At 34.8% G+C, this 17,904-nt stretch overlaps 1 pseudogene; it reads left to right on the top strand.

The window, feature by feature from the left end:
• The window catches only part of LOC112310428 (elongation factor 1-gamma-like), a 119,854-nt pseudogene extending 110,720 nt beyond the window's left edge, over positions 1-9,134 (top strand).
• Positions 9,135-17,904: the final 8,770 nt, after the last annotated feature.

Here is a 17,904-nt window from a genome sequence, read left to right as displayed (position 1 = left end):
TGAGAATAGCAGGCTAAGTGAAATAAGTCAGAGAGAAAAATTTAAGTACCATATAATTTCACTCATGTGGGATATAAAATTTAAAGCAACAAGTGACAAGAAAAACAAATAAAACTCACAGACACAGACAATAGTATAGTGGGTACCAGGGGGAAGAGGGTTTGGGGAAGAGTAAAGAGTAAAGGGGGCAAATATATGGTGAGGAAAGAAGATTTGACTTCGGGTTTGGGGCACGCGACGTAATTCACAGATGATGTATTATAGAACTGTACACTTGAAACCCGTATAATTCTATTAAACAATGTCATCCCAATAAATTTAATTAAAATTATTGTTTTCTACATGTAAACTGGAAAATAAAATGCCCTCAAATAATAGTACTACATGTATTTCTGAAGACAAAGCAAGTCTGGAATACTTTGCTGAAAATAAATGTAGATGACACAATAGAATTCATTGATAAATTAATGACTTTTTAGTCAAATAGAAACTGTAAAAATACAAACGAATCTCAAAAAAAAGAAGTTTGTCATTAAATAAAGATACAACAAGAGTAGAGAGAACCCCCACAAAGAGTAAACTGGAAGTCTGTAAATTTATACACACACACACACACACACACACACATATATAGTAACTATAGAAAAAATGCATTGCATGTCACATATCACTAGCCCCTCACTTAGCAATTGACACATGGTTGACAAGCAGTAAATTCTAGGTGAATGAATGAATACAATTTTTGATTCAAAAAGTAATTGAGGCATTCGTATCTGGTAGAAATCAGATGACCATGGCAAGAACTGTAAGAGAGACAATTACATGTTGTATAGGAGGCTGTAGAAATAGACAATGTCAGAAATAGTAACAAAAAGTGAGATCATTGTAAAATTAGAAATAATAAGGAATTAGGAAAAAGAACTATTAACAATAAGCAATTAATTTTTTGAATATGAGGGAATGTTAGTCATTTTTAAAAGGCCAAGGAAAAATTTCCTGTGGAAAAGCTGATGTCCCAGATGAGGGGGATTAAAAAAGTAAAACAAATTAAAAAACAACAAAAACAAAAACAAATTGAGCTCAAGTATATTCTAAAATTAGTATTTTATTAGTATTATTAAAAATCATTTATTTTTATGTCTGGGGATACTAAAAATAACTGATGACTGAGATATCTATTAATTATTGAATTGGGTTTTGGATTTTAGAAGCATGAAATTTGAGAAAACTGTGAAATAATTCTGAGAGAGGGAGAAAGAAAGGAAAGGAAAATAAAATTCTAAAGTATGGAATCAAAGGAAACCAGTTAATTAGAAAGAAACCAGGAAACAACATTTTAAAATATATCAAAATATATCACAAGTACCCTATGAATAAATATTGTAAAATTATATTAAATTTACTCATATTATAGTACACAATTTCAAAGCTACACCTTCCTTTTTAAAAAATTGCCTCTGCTTCCTTTGTTTAGAGAGGTAAGAGTGGATGAGATGCTCAGAGGTGTAGCAGACATCTCACAGCTGTAGGTAAGGACCTCCCCCACATGCTCATGGTGTGGAGTAGAAGAATAGAAGGTGTTGAACATGGGTGAGTTCTCTCAGTCACAGAATTAACATCTGTACTACAATGCAATTTTGGAAATGAAGTAAGCAATGAGTTCTTCTTATTTAAGCCAATTCTAATGATGTAATACCTTTTGGGACACTCACGTACTTCAGATAATATATATACAATAATTACATTTTCATATTATTTAAAAATTAAGGGTTGTTTTTGGCTTCTATGGAAAAATAGCTTAAAAAGAACGTTTCTACAATGCAGTGCTATAAATAAAACAACATAAAATAATTTACAATTAACAATTTGAAACCTGCCCTAGGATAACTAAAAAACATTGACAAATTATATAATGAAGCACACATATTCATCTGTTTATAAAGTATTTGCTCTGTGCCAGATTCTCCTTTGTTTCCTGGACACAGAGCACAGAACAACGGGAAGACAAAAAACAAGTTTAAAAAAGGTGGATAGATATATAGGTAGAGAGATGGACAGATAGATAGATGATAGATAGGAATATGCACTATATAGAAAGTGTGCTTAAATAAGATGCACTAACATATTAAAAGAACAAAACAGCAGCAAAAATCAAGATCCTAAGAAGATTGAAAGAAGAAAACAAAGCAGCTTTTAACTAGCTGAGAGTTATATGATTTTAGTAAATTCAAATAATATAGCAGTTAATATAGTGAACCTTACATCATTATTAGTCTCACATCGAAGTTTGATAGTGTTAATGCCATTTTAGATTTTGTATCATTATGCAATTCAATGTTTGCACATACAGTGTCAACATGATACATATCTATAAATGTGGAGTATACCAAAACACTTATGCCATGAATAACCATAGCTCTGAATTGTTTTTCAAAATCATTTAATTCAAATCATCACAAAATATATGCTTTAGAACATACCCCAAAACACAGTGTTAATACATTAAAACTCCTAAGAGTAATAAACATAGCAATAAAAATTGACACAAACACATTAAGCTTAATAGCAAAAGAATGAAAGCATAGCTATTAATCCTTTCATTGGATATTAAATATGAGAACATTAGCTTATTATTAGTAGTATTCACTTTAGTAATTAATATCAATTTTCTAATGTCATTAGCTGCAGTGCTAAAATAGATTGGATTTTTTTAACTTTTCAGAAATCATCACTCACAATACACACACCAGTAAAAATGAGAATAACAAAAGGTGATGCAAAAGAATACACGTATTTTATTCTTGGCTTAAATTGATCTTCATGAGTAACCATGAGAAAATCCAGTTAGCATATTAACTGTTCTGTAACAGTAACTGACTTAATTTGTCTTTTGAGAGGAAATTAAAATCCTTTGCCCAGACATTTTTAGTGAGAGAAGAAAAGACCAAGCGCTGTCAGAGCATTTAAAAACCTAGCTCAGACCAGCTCAGGCCTTCGGTGAAAGCAGGAGAGGACCACTAGAACACACCGGTGTGTCTAGCCACACTGCATCTCCTGAAGCTATTCTTATGCCTATTTCTCTAAATGATGCTTGCTTTGCTTATAATGTCTCTCCATTTTCTAGCTGATAGTCTCTTATTTTTCTAGATGCACCTCATAAATCATTTCTATGAAACTTTCGCTAATCCTTAGCTGAGTTAACTCTGTCTCTTATTATGCTTGCACAGGCCTTTGCTTAACTTCTTTTCATTACTATATTCATTACATTATTCTGCTAATGTTACTCTTCCGTACTTTGAAGTGTAAACTATTCTTTATCCGATTTAAACCTATGAATCACCCTGCTCCCCAGTAAATGAATATCCTTCACCTCCCACTTCTACCCCAGAACGTGACTTGACATACATCTCAAAGAGAAATTAAATTTTACTAGGTAAGAGTTTTGAAGTGCATAGCACCGTATTGTTTGAAGTCGTTTCCTGATCTCTCCTATTTCATCTCAGACCGCTTTAATTTGTTTGAGCTCTGCTCGAGACATACTCTTCCTGTTCATTGAATGTCCCATGCCTCCTCCCACCACGTGCTGTTTCTTTGGTCTGGGGCATATGTCTGCCACCTTCCATTCAGGAAATGCACCCTCATCCCACACACATCAATTCAATTGTTTTGTCTTAAATGGAACCTTTCCTGACCCAGATTACTAAGTCTCCGTAGCCATATGTCACTTTTCTCCATGGCTCTTATCACCTTTGGCATTCCATATGTTTCTGTGTTATCATTTATGTCTCTTTCTTTCTATAAACCCTAAACTCCATGAAGACATAGACTATATCTATCTTTCCTCTGCATCAAGTATAAGGGCCAAGCATAATTATTGAAATATAGTAGGTACCCCACTATATCTGCTGTATGGATATTATTTTGAAATTTTAAATTTTTACTCTTTTTCCTCCCTTATCTTTAGAGACAATGAAGTTATTCATGGTCTGAATTCATAGTGCCTTAGAAAGGTCCTCAAATCTCTTAACAAAAAAAAAATTTGTAAAGGTAGGATGGAAATGTAGGTTTCCCTTTTCCATAAAAGAAAACGAATACATTAGGGAAAATGTCATAGAGTTACTGTAGATCCTTTAGAAAATGTTCACTGTTTATTTTAACTACAATGACATCTGATACAATAACACACAATTTAAAATGACTCCTTTTCCTTCTGTTTTTACAAGTGCCTTGTACTTTGATTTATTTTCCATCACTATTTTTGAATTTCAGAAGTAACTTAAATAACTTACATAAGGCTGGTGCTATGAGGAAGTGAAAAATTGCCACACTGAAAACCTTGCCAATTTCTGGTATCTGACTCTTTCATAACTCACTTCCATACTGGCAGGTGAGGGGAGCAGCATTGCCTGTTCTTCCCTCAGCCTCCTTATTAACACCTGGTCCCTAATAAAATCATTGTAAAGAATTCGAGGAATCATTTTACCTAATCTTCAAATTTCATATTCTCTCTTTAAACTTAAAAAAAGAATGATAATACCTTTGTATATTTAATAGTGCAAATTAGAAACAATTATGGTCTTGTAAAACTTTACTTAATCCCTGATCTATGAAACAACTTCATGTAAATATTGCTCCATTATGACATGGGTCCTATATGCCAGATATGTATGTGTGTGTACATGCACATACAGACACAGGAGGACCCATGTCATAATGGAGATATATATATATATATATATCCACTTTCATGATATCTATATATCATGAAAATTGCTATCTCACTTAATCTAAAAAATATGTAATGTTTGAATGGAGATATAGGATGTCAAAGTTTTCACAGATATTTTAAAATAAAGCTGAGAAAATATTTTGACAGTCTAGACTGAAATGTGTTAATTAAAAGTCAAATAGTATTCCATTATGTAAAATATTTTTTGACTTTCGTTTTCCCAAATATCATCCTTATTACAATTGGAAAATGAGCCATCTGTACTGCTGCAGTTTGTCTTAGAGAGATAAAAATATAAGGTTTCCAGTCTGGTGTTCCCCATGTGTGTAAAGTCAGCCTGTTAATGGAGCTATCTATCACTTCCAGCTTTCCTCTGTGAGCAGGGAGCAATAGATGACCCAGCTGACTCAGCTCAGATAGTTTGTTATTCATAGGCTGACTGCAGTGCCATTGTGGAGGACCCATCACAGAGATCTAAGGCCCAGATGAGCAAAGCTATCCGAAGAACCATGGCAAACCTAGAAGTGCTTCTTGCATATTAGGTCCTAATTCAAATGGTGTGGTTGGAAAAAAATCATTAATTTTATTTGTGGATAGAAATAAAAACCTCCTTTGAGCTGATACTTCACAGCATCAAATTTCAAAATGGATTTAATTATTGCTGTTATAAATAGGAAAAAGTGGGAGAAATAGCCAGTAATTTCAATCTCTGACATAAATAACCAAATAAGGCAGATAGAGAGAACACTCAAGTCTCATCAGTAGCTGGTGAAAATATCTTAAACCAATTACAAAGACAAAGTTATAAAATGTTCATTTTATTCAAAAGCTACACACAAGATAATGAATATTTCATAATATATGTGTACTATTGGTTATTTATTAATTACTAAAAACTTCATATCAAAAGATGTTGCTGACTATAGAAGTTAAATGTCAAAACTGTGTCTCATCCCCGTTTTCTCATAATTTTCCCAAATTCAAGTTTAGTTAATGAATAAGGGAAAAAGTTAACAAATATTTAAAAGATGGAGAATATTCCTACATTCTCATCTACCATGCCTAATCTGAACCCATATAAATTATACTAACTTTTTTGCTTTTGAAGTATTTAACTCTTGGGTATAGGACTTTGTGTCTCTTCTTTTCCTGTCCTTAGATGCCATCATTTTCGAATAAAGTAGAGACCCCAGCACGTTCTATCTCTGACATGTCAGAGTGATTACATCTAGAGAACTGTCAAATTAGATCAACTTTCATCCATATGTTACAGCTTTAACTGGAGTATTTAATTCAAGGACTGCCTTCAAATTTGACAGTATGACACTGAGAATCTAGTGATATATATGAGATAAACACCTAGAATTTGAATGATTCCCCAAATATTTGGAATATGAATATAAATGTTACCAAGTGCATGAGTTCTAATAATAAGTTCATAAAAACTTTTTTGGTGTATGGTGAGTGAAGTTCTGAAGCTTTTCAAATTGACATTTTCCTGTAGATGATTCTGATTGTTTGTGAGATTATTCCTTACTCAAAGTGCACAGCACCCGGTATTTCCAGGCAGTCCGCCAGTCAAGTACTAACCAGCACCAACCCTGGTAAGTTTCCAAGATCAGACAAGATCTGGTGCCATCGGGGTGGTGTGGTCTTGCACTGACTATGCTTTTAGTCTACATCAAAAGCAACATACAATCTGTGTTCTATATTTTTATGTTTATTGTTACTTATTTCAAATTGTATGTTAAAATAAATAAGCTGTTTTAAAGCTATTTTAATATTCTTTTAAACTTCATGTGTTTTTAAAAATCTGTAGACTTGTCATTTTTAGGGTTCCCCCTGCCCCCAAGATATAATATAAAACAGAACTAAATGCTAACATCAAAGAACACAGAAATCCAGATCACCATTGGAGAATGTGGGCAATAAGAACAAAAGTAGCATTTTTTCCATTGAAAGATTGCTTTTTTCCTTAAGAAAAGCCTTAATCATTTTTCAAGTGATGACTACAACAACTTAAGCTGACAAACATATAGAACAGAACACTAATAAAGAACATTTGCTAACCAAATTTCAAATATATTATTGAGATACGATTTGTTGAGTGTTACAGGATAAATTTATGTTTTAATGATTATTTTGCACACTGAATTAAAAACATTTATAATGAACCCTGTAGAATACACTTAAAATATATGTCAGGAATAAAACAGTAAAATATTATTGCACAAAATGTTTCCAAATAATAAATGAGAATATATATAATATCCAATTTGATCATATATATATTATCAAATATATATTATATAATCATTAAATGAGAATATATATTATCTAATTTGATCATATATTATATATATATATATTCCCATATATATCAGAATGAATTCGTTACTCTTTCATAATGCAAAAGGTATACTTAATACTTTTTTTAAATATTGGGAACTTACATAAAATAGATAAACCTATATGTACAGGTTAACAAATGATTGCAATGAAAAACCATATTACCACACCACTCATGAAGAAAATAAATATTTTCAGCATTCAGAAGCTCCATGTGATTTTCTCTCTTTTTTTTATCTTTACTGTATTTTTTCCATGACTATTTTGTCCCCTTATACCTCCCTCGCCCCAGCAATCACCACAATGTTGCCTATGTTGGTAAGTCCTTTTTCCTTTTTGCTCACTCCCTACACCCCTAAATTCCGCCCCTCAACCCAAGCTAGCTGTCGTCTGCTCTCCATCTATGAGTTTGTCTCTGTTTTGCTTGTTAGTTCAGTTTGTTCATTAGATTCCACAAATGAGTGAAATTGTATTTGCCTTATCTGACTGGTTTATTTCACTTAGCATAATGTTCTCCAGGTCTATCCATACTGTAGCAAAGGGTAAAATTTTCTTCTTGTTAATGACTGAGTAGTATTCCATTGTGTAAATGTCCTATAGTTGTTTTATCCACTCATCTGTTGACGGACCCTTGGGCTGCTCCAAAACTTACTGTAAATAACATTACAATGAGCATAGGGGTGCTTATGTTCTTTTGAGTTAGTATTTTGGGTTCCTTCAGATATGTTCCCAGCAGTGGGATCACTGGGTCAAAAGACAGATCCATTTTTAATTTTTTGAAGTATCTCCACAGTGCTTCCCACAGTGGCTACACCAATCTGCATTCCCACCAACAGTGCAAAAATTCCCCTTTCACCACATCCTCACCAGCAGTTGTTGTTTGTTGGTTTATTGATGATGGCCATTCTGATAGGTGTGAGATGGTATCTCATTGTGGTATTGATTTGCATTTCTCTGATGACTAGTCACATTGAGTATCTTTTCATATGTCTATTGGCCATCTGTATGTCCTCCTTGGAGAAGTGTCTATACCGGTCCTTTGCCCATTTTTTATTTGAGTCGTTTGATTTTTTGGTGTTGATTTTTACAAGTAGTTTATAAATTTTGAATATTAACCCTTATCGGATATATTGGCAAATATGTTCTCTCAATCTCTGTGTTGTCTTTTTATTTTGGTGATGACTTCCTTTACAGTGCAAAAACTTTTTAGTTTGATGTAGTTCTCTTCTTAATCATAATAATCTCATACCCTGACTTTTACTGTTTTTTAAATCTGTGTTCTTATTTATGATTTTATTATAAAATTATTCTGGGTAATATATATGCAGTCTGTTGGAAAAAGCCCAGTCATTGTTAATATAATGAGAATGATTTGCATGACCTGGCAGCCAAGGAGAGTGACCGGAATGCACATGTGTGAACAATGACCATTTCACTGCACTAGTCAGTGGAGGTGGTGGACACCATTGAGTGAACATGTGTACTGTGTGGCCATCACATTCAAAATAACTGAGCAAGTAGACCAATGAATCGGCATTAAATTTTGTGTTAACCTTCAACATTTCTCTGTGGTATCTATTTAGATAATTCACAAGGCATTCGGGAATGATGCAATGAATGCAGCACAAATAAAAGTGTGGCACAAATGCTACAAAGGTGGTCGAGAAACTGTTGAAAGTAATCCACATTCCGGATGGCATCAACGAAGCAGAACACCTGAAAATATTGAACTTGTATGGCCTGCAATCTACAAAGATCGGTGACTGACAGTGCAAGAACTAGGATCTGATCTGGGATTCTAAAAACTACTGTGTCCAAGATTTTGACACAGGATCTTGACATGAAACATATTATGGCAAAATTTGTTCCCTTGCTTCTGCTAGTAGAGCAGAAGAATCGTCATGCTACAGTTGCTAATGACTTGATTCAAACCATTACCAATGAACCAGAATTCCTCAAGAAGTTCATACTAGAGATGTATCGTGTGTCTACAGCTGTGATCCAAAAACAAAGACCCCATCATCCCAATGGAAGTCGCCTGGTTCTCCATGCTTGAGAAGGCGCAGCAAAGTCACGGCAAGATCAAGACAATGTTACCTTTTTTTTTTTCTTTAATTGCAGAAGTGTTGTCCATCATGAGTACACCCTTCCGGGCCAAAAAATTAATAAGGAGTATTACATCAATTTTCTTTGTCAGTTGAGAGATGTAATAGAAATGGTCACAGCTATTGGTGTGGTGATTGGCAGCTTCAACACAGCAATGCACCCACTCATGCATCATTTCTTGTGCAGTTCTTTGGTGACACATCAAATCACTCAGGTGACTCAGGCCCCCTATGGCCCAGATTCAGTGCCCTGTGACTTCTGACTTTTCCCAAAACTAAAATCACCTTTGAAAGGGAAATGATTTCAGATTATCTACAAGTGTCAGGAAAATACGAAGGGGCAGGTGATGTTATTTCAACACAGGACTTTACAGACTGCTTTGAACCATGAAGAGATGCTGGAACTGTGTGAGGTCCCAAGGTGCCTACTTTGAAGGGGACTGAGACGTCATTGTCCTGTGTAAATGTTTCTTGTATCTGCTTCACTAACTGCCTCTATCGTTCATATTATTTGCCTGGATATGTTCTGAACAGACCTTGTATAGGCATCAGTCTGGGTTCAAACAGAAAGAAAACAGAACCAGTAAAGATATACAGGGTGAGAAATAGTAGGTTTACATTTGTGAGTATGCAAAACACATTCACTCTTATATTTTTGTTAATTACTGTATTATGCATTTGTATTAAACTGTAAACCTACTTTTGCCCAGCCCTGTGTATTAAAAGTTTATTGTAAGAAATTGGCTTACACAATTGTGGGTGCTGTCTAGGCCAAGTCAAATATCTGAAGATCTGGCCATCAGGAAGGGAAGGCTGGGTGAGTTGAAACTGCTAGCCATAGGCATAATTTCCTCACCAGGTAAACCTCAATAGTGCAGCTCGGAAGGCTGCTCAACTAATTTGAGTCAGGATGCTCAGATAGGAAAATCTCTCTTAGTTAAGTCAACTGATTATAGACTTTAACCATATCTACAAAATACCTTCACAGCAACACCTACATTAGTGTTTGGTTAAATAACTGGGCACTATATCCTAAGCAACTTGATATATGAAAGAACTGTAACAGTATGTAAACCTATGTATGTATGGTTTAGTTTTTCACTGATTCTGAAACTTTGTTTAAACTTATTTTTACATATGTGTGTGTGTACATATGGATTTGTGTACCTCCTCTTACTCAATATTTTCTAAAAGATTTAAAAAGGTTAGTTTTTAAAAGATTTTATTTATTAATAAAAAAGATTTTATTTATTTTTAGAGAGAGGAGAAGGGAGGGAGAAAAGTGGGAGAGAAACATCATTGTATGAGAGAAACATTGATAAGTTGCTTCTCTCATGCCCCCACTTGGGAAACTGGCCTGCAGCCCAAGCATATGCCCTGAGTGGCAATCAAACCTGAAACCTTTTGGTTTGTGGATGATGCCCAACCCACTGAGCCATACCTGTCAGGGCAAGATTTAGTTATATTATTGTTTGTCATTGGTGTTTCTTTATTTTTTTATTATTATTTGAATAAGCCATAATGTTTATTTTTATAGTTAATGTGTATTTGCAACTTCTGGTCAATAAGGAAGCATATGTAGATACACTGTGCCTCCTCACACAACCAAAAGAAGGACAACAACAAATTTAAAAACAAAAAAAAAAGAGAATTGCCAAAAAAATTGAACTGTACAGAAGTCTGACAACCAAGGGGTTAAAGAAGAAACATTTGAGAAAAGGCATACAACTGTAATTGAATAACAATAAAAAATAAATTAAAAAAAAAAAGAAGAAGAAACATTCATCCAGACCAGTAGGAGGGGCAGAGATGGGCAGCCGGGTGGAGAGGATACACAGCAAGGTGTGGCTGGAGGACCAGGAGAGGTGACAGCTGGCAGACCAGGTGGTCCCACGTTTGCATGCAGATAAACCAGGGGGAACAAATGGGGAGTGAGACAGACCATGCAACCCAGGGTTCCAGCACCGGGAATAAAGTTTCAAAACCTCCGACTGATAAAACCTGTGGGAGTTGAGGCAGTAGGAGAAATTCCCAGCCTCACAAGAGAGTTTCTTGGAGAGACCCACAGGGGCCTCGAATGTACACAAAACCACCCACCCAGAATCAGCACCAGAAGGGCCCAGTTTGCTTGTGGGTAGTGGAGGATTTGACTGAAAGCCCTCAGAGAGCTGAACAAGTGGCATTGTTCCCTCTTGGACCCCTCCCTCACATACAACCCCACAGCATAGCCAAGTGGGTTGCTCTGCCCTGGTGAATACCTAAGGCCCCACCCTTTACTACATAACAGGATTGCAAAGAAAAAAAATATATGGCCCAAATGAAAGAACAGATCAAAGCTCCAGAAAAAATACAACTAACTGATGAAGAGATCGCCAACCTATCAGATGCACAGTTCAAAACACCGGTAATCAGGATTCTCACAGAAATGGTTGAGAGAGAGGAAAAAGTGAAGGCTATGTAAAGTGAACTGAAGAAAAATGTACAGGGAGCCAACAGTGATGGAAAAGAAACCAGGACTCAATGCTTTGGAGCACAAGGAAGAAATAAACATTGAACCAGAACAGAATGAAGAAACAAGAATTCAAAAAAGTGGACAGAACTTAGGACCCTCTAGGACAACTTTAAACGCTCCAACATGCAAATCATAGGGGTGGCAGAAGGAAAGAGGAAGAGCAAGAAATTGAAAACTTATTTGAAAAAAAAATAATGAAGGAGAACTTCCCCAAAGTCCTAGCAAAGGAAATAGACTTCCAGGAAATCCAGGAATCTCAGTGAGTCCCAAAGAAGTTGGACCCAAGGAAGCACATACCAAGGCACATCATAATTACATTACCCAAGACTAATGATAAGAAACAGCAAGAGAAAAGGAAACGGTTACCTACAAAGGAGTTCCCATAAGATCATCAGCTGATTTCTCAAAAAAAGCCTTTCAGGCAAGAAGGGGCTGGAAAGCAGTATTCGAAGTTATGAAAGGCAAGGACCTACATCCAAGATTACTCTATCCAGCAAAGCTATCATTTAGAATGGAAGGGCAGATAAAGTCTTTCCCCAATAAGGTCAAGTTAAAGGAGTTCATCATGACCAAGCCCTTACTATATGAAATGTCAAAGGGATTTATCTAAGAAAAAGAGGATCATAATTATGAACAGTAAAATGACAACAAATTCACAACTATCAACAACTGAACCTAAAAAACCAACAAACTAAGCAAACAATTAGAACAGGAACAGAACAGAACAGAAGTGGAGATCACATGGAGGTTTATCACCAGGGAGTGGGAGTGGGGGAGAATGGGAGAATAGGTACAGGGAACAAGAAGCATAAATAGTAGGTACAAAATAGACAGGGGGAGGTTAAGAATAGTATAAGAAATGTAGAAGCCAAAGAATTTATATATACGACCCATGGACATAAACTAACTTGGGGGGATGCTGGAGGGAAGAGGTTACAGGGCAGAGGGGAATAAAGGGGGTAAAATGGGACAACTGTCATAGCATAATCAATAAAATATACTTAAAATGTGTATTTGCATATTTTTCCATTTGAGGTAATCTTAAACAATGCTTCCATGACTATTGCGAATATCAGTATCTTCGTATACATAAGGGCATATCTCTGCAACATATATAGCTGGAAAAGAATGATCAGGTCATAGCATATTGTAAATGGAAGTTACTGCAATGCAGTCATTAAAGTTAAAGGAACAAAAATGGAGCCGGAGGTCACAAAAAGGTTTGCCCTATGCTCATCCAACCTATGAAATTTTGAACAAGATGTGGGACCACTTTCTGAACTTTACTTCCTCTTCACCATGGAAACTAGACCATCTGTGCTCTTTATCTTGAAAGGAGCCACTCTGATTCATCAGCCAATATTCTTCACAGATGACCTACCTGAGGTTGAACTCTTGGACTTTCATGCTTGCTATAGCAACATATCCTGAAACTTGCTTACCTCAGAATCTCAGCATTATATTTGACCAGTCCTTTTAAAACTAGCCATCACACTATGTTAGATAAGCAATGGGAAAAGTTTCTTTTATTATGAAGTTCTATTTTTTGCCTTCATAAGCTCTGGTTTGCTTTGTCTTCCTCAGAGTACAGTTCAGGTTTTCCCTGAATCTGAGTTTCCTGTATTTAAGTCCTTTAAGACCACAAATAAACTCTTAATTTGTTTTAATAATCAGATTTTTATTGGTAGACAGTATGTAGATATTTTTTTACTTGACCAGTATTAAAAAATATTACCCTTACATTTTTTAAAACTAGAGGAAAACTTTGAGACAAATGTAATAGGAGTCTACTCTATTGCATTAGGGAAGAAAGATTGAGCTTAACTCTGAATACAGTAACAACACATGGGGATATATAACAAGAAGTAGAGTAAGTGAGTTATTGTATGGAAAATTACAAAGAGTAGAGAGACATCAAGCTTAGGGGAGTTCTTGCTAAATTGACCTAACATGGTTCTTCATTAAGGCAAGCCAGGGACTTAGACATCAGGGATGGAGGATGAAGAACTTGATCAGATATCAAGGATGGTCATATACAAGGGTGGGGGTTCTCACTAAGCTGATTTAGCAGAATTCTTACTAAAGGCAAGCCAAGGTCAAGACCCAGTCCAGAACAGAGCTCAAAAGAGCTTTACTAAATTTTGTTCAAAGAGAAAATTTTTGTCAACAGATAATGCTAAACTCATTTCCAAAGTGAATGTACCAATTACCACTCACTTACAACAGTATATAATAATTCATTTTGCTCAACAAACTTATCAACCTTTAGACTTTTCAGTATTAGCCATAGTTGTGGGGACCTATTGGTATATCACTGTGATTTTATTTTTATTTTTTATTCTTATTACTAATAAAGCATGCCACACTTCCATTTGTTTACAGGCCATTTTATTTTATTTTTTTATTTTTTAATTTAAGTTGTTTTTTACCTATTGGCTTGCATATCTTTTATTTATTAATTTTGGGGGTTCTGAATATAGTTTAGATATTAACCCTGAGTTGGTTTTTGGAAATGTCATCTCACCCTCCCTGTGGCTAAGTTTACATTCTCTTAATGGCTATTTTTCATTAGTAGAAGGTTTTAGTTTAAAACATTCAAATTTATCAATCATTTGCCTTATAATTTCTGCTTTTAATGTCAGTTTAAGCCATCTTTCAAGATACAGATGTCATAAAGTTATTCCCTTGAATTCATTTCCGTTTACACTGTAAATGTAAGTTTATTGTAAGTCTAGTGTCCATATCCCTGTGAAATAGTTTTGATTTCTGGTTTCTCTTTATTGTATTTAATTGGCTTATTATGCTAATATAATTGATTTATTATTTATTCTTTATGTGCCAATATCACAGCATCTTAACTAAATGTGTGTGTATATGTGCATATATATGTATATATATATAATTGAATAACTTTTTGTACTTCTTTCTTCTTCTATGATTGGTTTTGACTCTTCTTGACAATTTGAACTTCTATGTAAATCTTACAACAGTTTGTTTAATTCCACAGATAACCTGTTCAGATTTTGTTTGAAATATCCTTTGATTTATCTCTGAGTTTGAAAATCGATATTGGATTGCTGGGTGTGTCTCACCCTTGACTAAGTAGATTTTCATTAATGATTTTATTCCTTAAAAGTTCCCCTTTGGTTCTGCCTGTTTAGCAGTGTCTTCAAGATAATAATAATGATGACGGTATAATGATAATTTAGAAAATTAAAATAAAGGCTGTCTTGCAGCTCTCAGACTCTGTGGGAGGAGTAAGGTTTACAACCCAGAACCTCTCCGGTTCCATTTGCCTAAGGAACTGAAATGCTAGATTAAAAAAAAAAAGAAAGAAATCTTTATTTAAGCAATTAGAGAATGACCTTGGGTGTTTGGTTTAAGCAATTATCCCTTTTACACTAAGAAATTATAATTATTTTAATAGCCTTTGATACTTTTTTTAATTAGTCATCAGCCACAGACCACACTGCTCTTCTATGTGATGCAGGCGAATGTGAGCCACCGACCTTCCCTCCATTGTCAAATACTTGAAATGCTCCGTACCCTACTTTAGGATTTTCTCTCCAATAATTCTGTGATGGACTCCCTGGGTATTAGGTGACAATGTTTCAAAAGAGGTCAGTAAGGTCCAGTGACAGAGGGGGAGAGCAAATGTAATATTATCATTCAAGGTACACAGGTAGAAGTAATAAAACAGTTTGAGGCTGGTGAAAAATGTAAGTTGATAAAATGCCAGGGGTTACATGCTCCACAATTTTTAAGTCAGTGAAGACAAGTAATCCTGCTGTAAATAATTCAAATCTTGAAGCATATACTTATCCTCAGATTTATTTTGTAAATGGTTTTGCTATTGAGAATTTAAAATGCCTGTGTAATTATCATTTTCTGTCTAATACATATTTAAATTAACCTTTAATTTTATCATTTAAATTTTCCAGCGGCAATTTTTACATTTGACAAAATAGGTCTCTCTTTTAATGATGGGAATTGGTACAAAGCAGGATTTGATTAATAGAAATCCACCCTCCATTAAACAATCATGAAATGTTTCTAATCTGTTAATAGAGCTTGGGGTAAGCCACTTAGAAATATAACTATGTTTAGTATTTTTTATAAATTTCTATTTCCTGACTTTCCAACCCATTATAAAATAACCACAGTCATTTATTTTAAAAATGTGAAAATAATTATATTGTTTCAAAGAGAATTATTATTGCTCTTATGAACTATTATAAATTTAAATGACTCAATAAATGAACATGCCCTATAGTAACCACCTTATTTCATCTACTTTCTAAGAATATTATATTTAGCCGTAATAAGGAAGATGGTCATCTTAAGTATTATTTGCAAGAAATAACAATTTAATATTCCCAAATGAGTGAAAAATATTCACTCTGTCTTATAGTGGGGTTTTCACATTAATTTAACTGGCAAATTATCAATTAACTAAGAACCAAATGTATTAAGTATACATCTTGAATTACAGAATTATTTTAAAGGTAATTGTGTCTCTTCAGGGTGTCTTTAACCATAGTTAATTACTATTGTAATGTGGAGTTCGGATTTTGCTGCAATTTTAATAAGGGTTCAAAACCACCTTTGGAATTTGTCCCCCTGTGTGTCTTCGCCAGATGTTTAAATCATTTTCTAATTACATGCATTATAAGGGGCTTACCAACTAAGGCAAAAATCATTAAACCTCCATTTTCATGTACAGGGCTTCTCATTTCTAATCAGTGCTTTTCTTCCCATACTATTTAAACCATTTGTTTTCTTTATTTTGGCTTTTACATATCCTGAAATAAACCTTCAGAGAACACTTGTGGCTAACATTTTAATCACTATTTTAGAAAAATTACATTTTCTTAAGGCTCCATTTTAATAAAAGATGCAAACAGAAAGAAATGATGTTTTATCTCTAATCATCACTTATTAAAAGATATTTTCTATAATTGCTCAGGCTGTTCCTCCACCTTCTGAATAACATAGAGCAATGGGACAGTGTGAGGTTAGGTCCGGGTGGGAGCTGCAAGCCTCTGTAGGTAGCATACACACAGAAATCTCATATAGGTTTCTAAGGGCACGTACAAATTTAAAATGAGACTTAATTTTCATTTGTAAATAAGGGAAGAAACGGCTGCCTGCTTTTTCTTAGAGCATTTACTTTAGAAAACTTGCCAGTACCCTTCTTCTCTCTTTAAAATGTCTACATATTCTTTTGACAACTAGATAGGCCTTTTGTGAGCTCTGTGACCCAGGAATGTCCTTTTCAAGGACCTGAGAGCATCTCTTGGAAATGTAAACATCAAAGAAGATAACACCTCTATCTCAGTTTCTGTGAAGGATGATGAGCCTAACTTCCTGAGCGCCTGGCTTTAAATAGATGTGAGGAGTATGTTTCTTCTCTGAATAAAGCCAATTAGCAAACAGATGATAACCCCAATTACCAGGGAAAGTTAGGGTGAACCATGGGACACAAAGAGTGCTGTCAAGCCTTTTTGCTTGAGGTCTAGTTATTATTCATCCTGATAATGTATCTGTTATGGGTGGTGTCTGCTGGGCTACACCAAGGGCTGAGGTTTATTTCTGTCTTTGCAATCTCCCAGGGGATTGCCGGTAATGTTCATCACATTCTGTTTACTGCTTATTCAATAATAAATGTGTTTTATTTATCTACTACCTTTGTGGAGAGGATTCCAGGTTTGAGCAAATAATTTGTTTAGTCCTCCCTTCCTATTCCACCCTGCTCTTTCAAAAGCAGACTGCAGTTCACCTAAGCAAGAAGAAACTTGGTGAAGAACAGGAACTGTCAGGACCGCTGATGGGACCTGGCACAGCCCAGGGACTGCTTACACCACAGAAACCAAAAACCTCTGTCTCTACGACCAGAAAGTGAAACATTGTGTATGACCTTTGTTTGTCCAGCAAGGGCAGAACATTTCACATTCTTTACTACAGAAAATGAAAATAAGTCCATTCACAGAATAGTAGCATTCTTGTATGCAGATTTCTTCTTCCTAAAAGTGAGACCCAGCAGTGGGCATTCTGGGACTTTTTAGAAATGCATTAAAATGGAGGTGAAGAGAAATAAAAGCATCTCACTTCTTCTAGTTGTGCTGGAAATAAAAATACAGGAGTAGGGATACTCACCCTCTTTTGAAAACTGAGAACATATTATGTGCCTATCCCTGAGTTAGCCAAGG

This window comes from Desmodus rotundus, chromosome 13 (assembly GCF_022682495.2).
Source record: "Desmodus rotundus isolate HL8 chromosome 13, HLdesRot8A.1, whole genome shotgun sequence".
Classification (NCBI taxonomy): Eukaryota; Metazoa; Chordata; class Mammalia; order Chiroptera; family Phyllostomidae; genus Desmodus; species Desmodus rotundus.
This window is presented reverse-complemented; position numbering and strand designations above follow the sequence as displayed.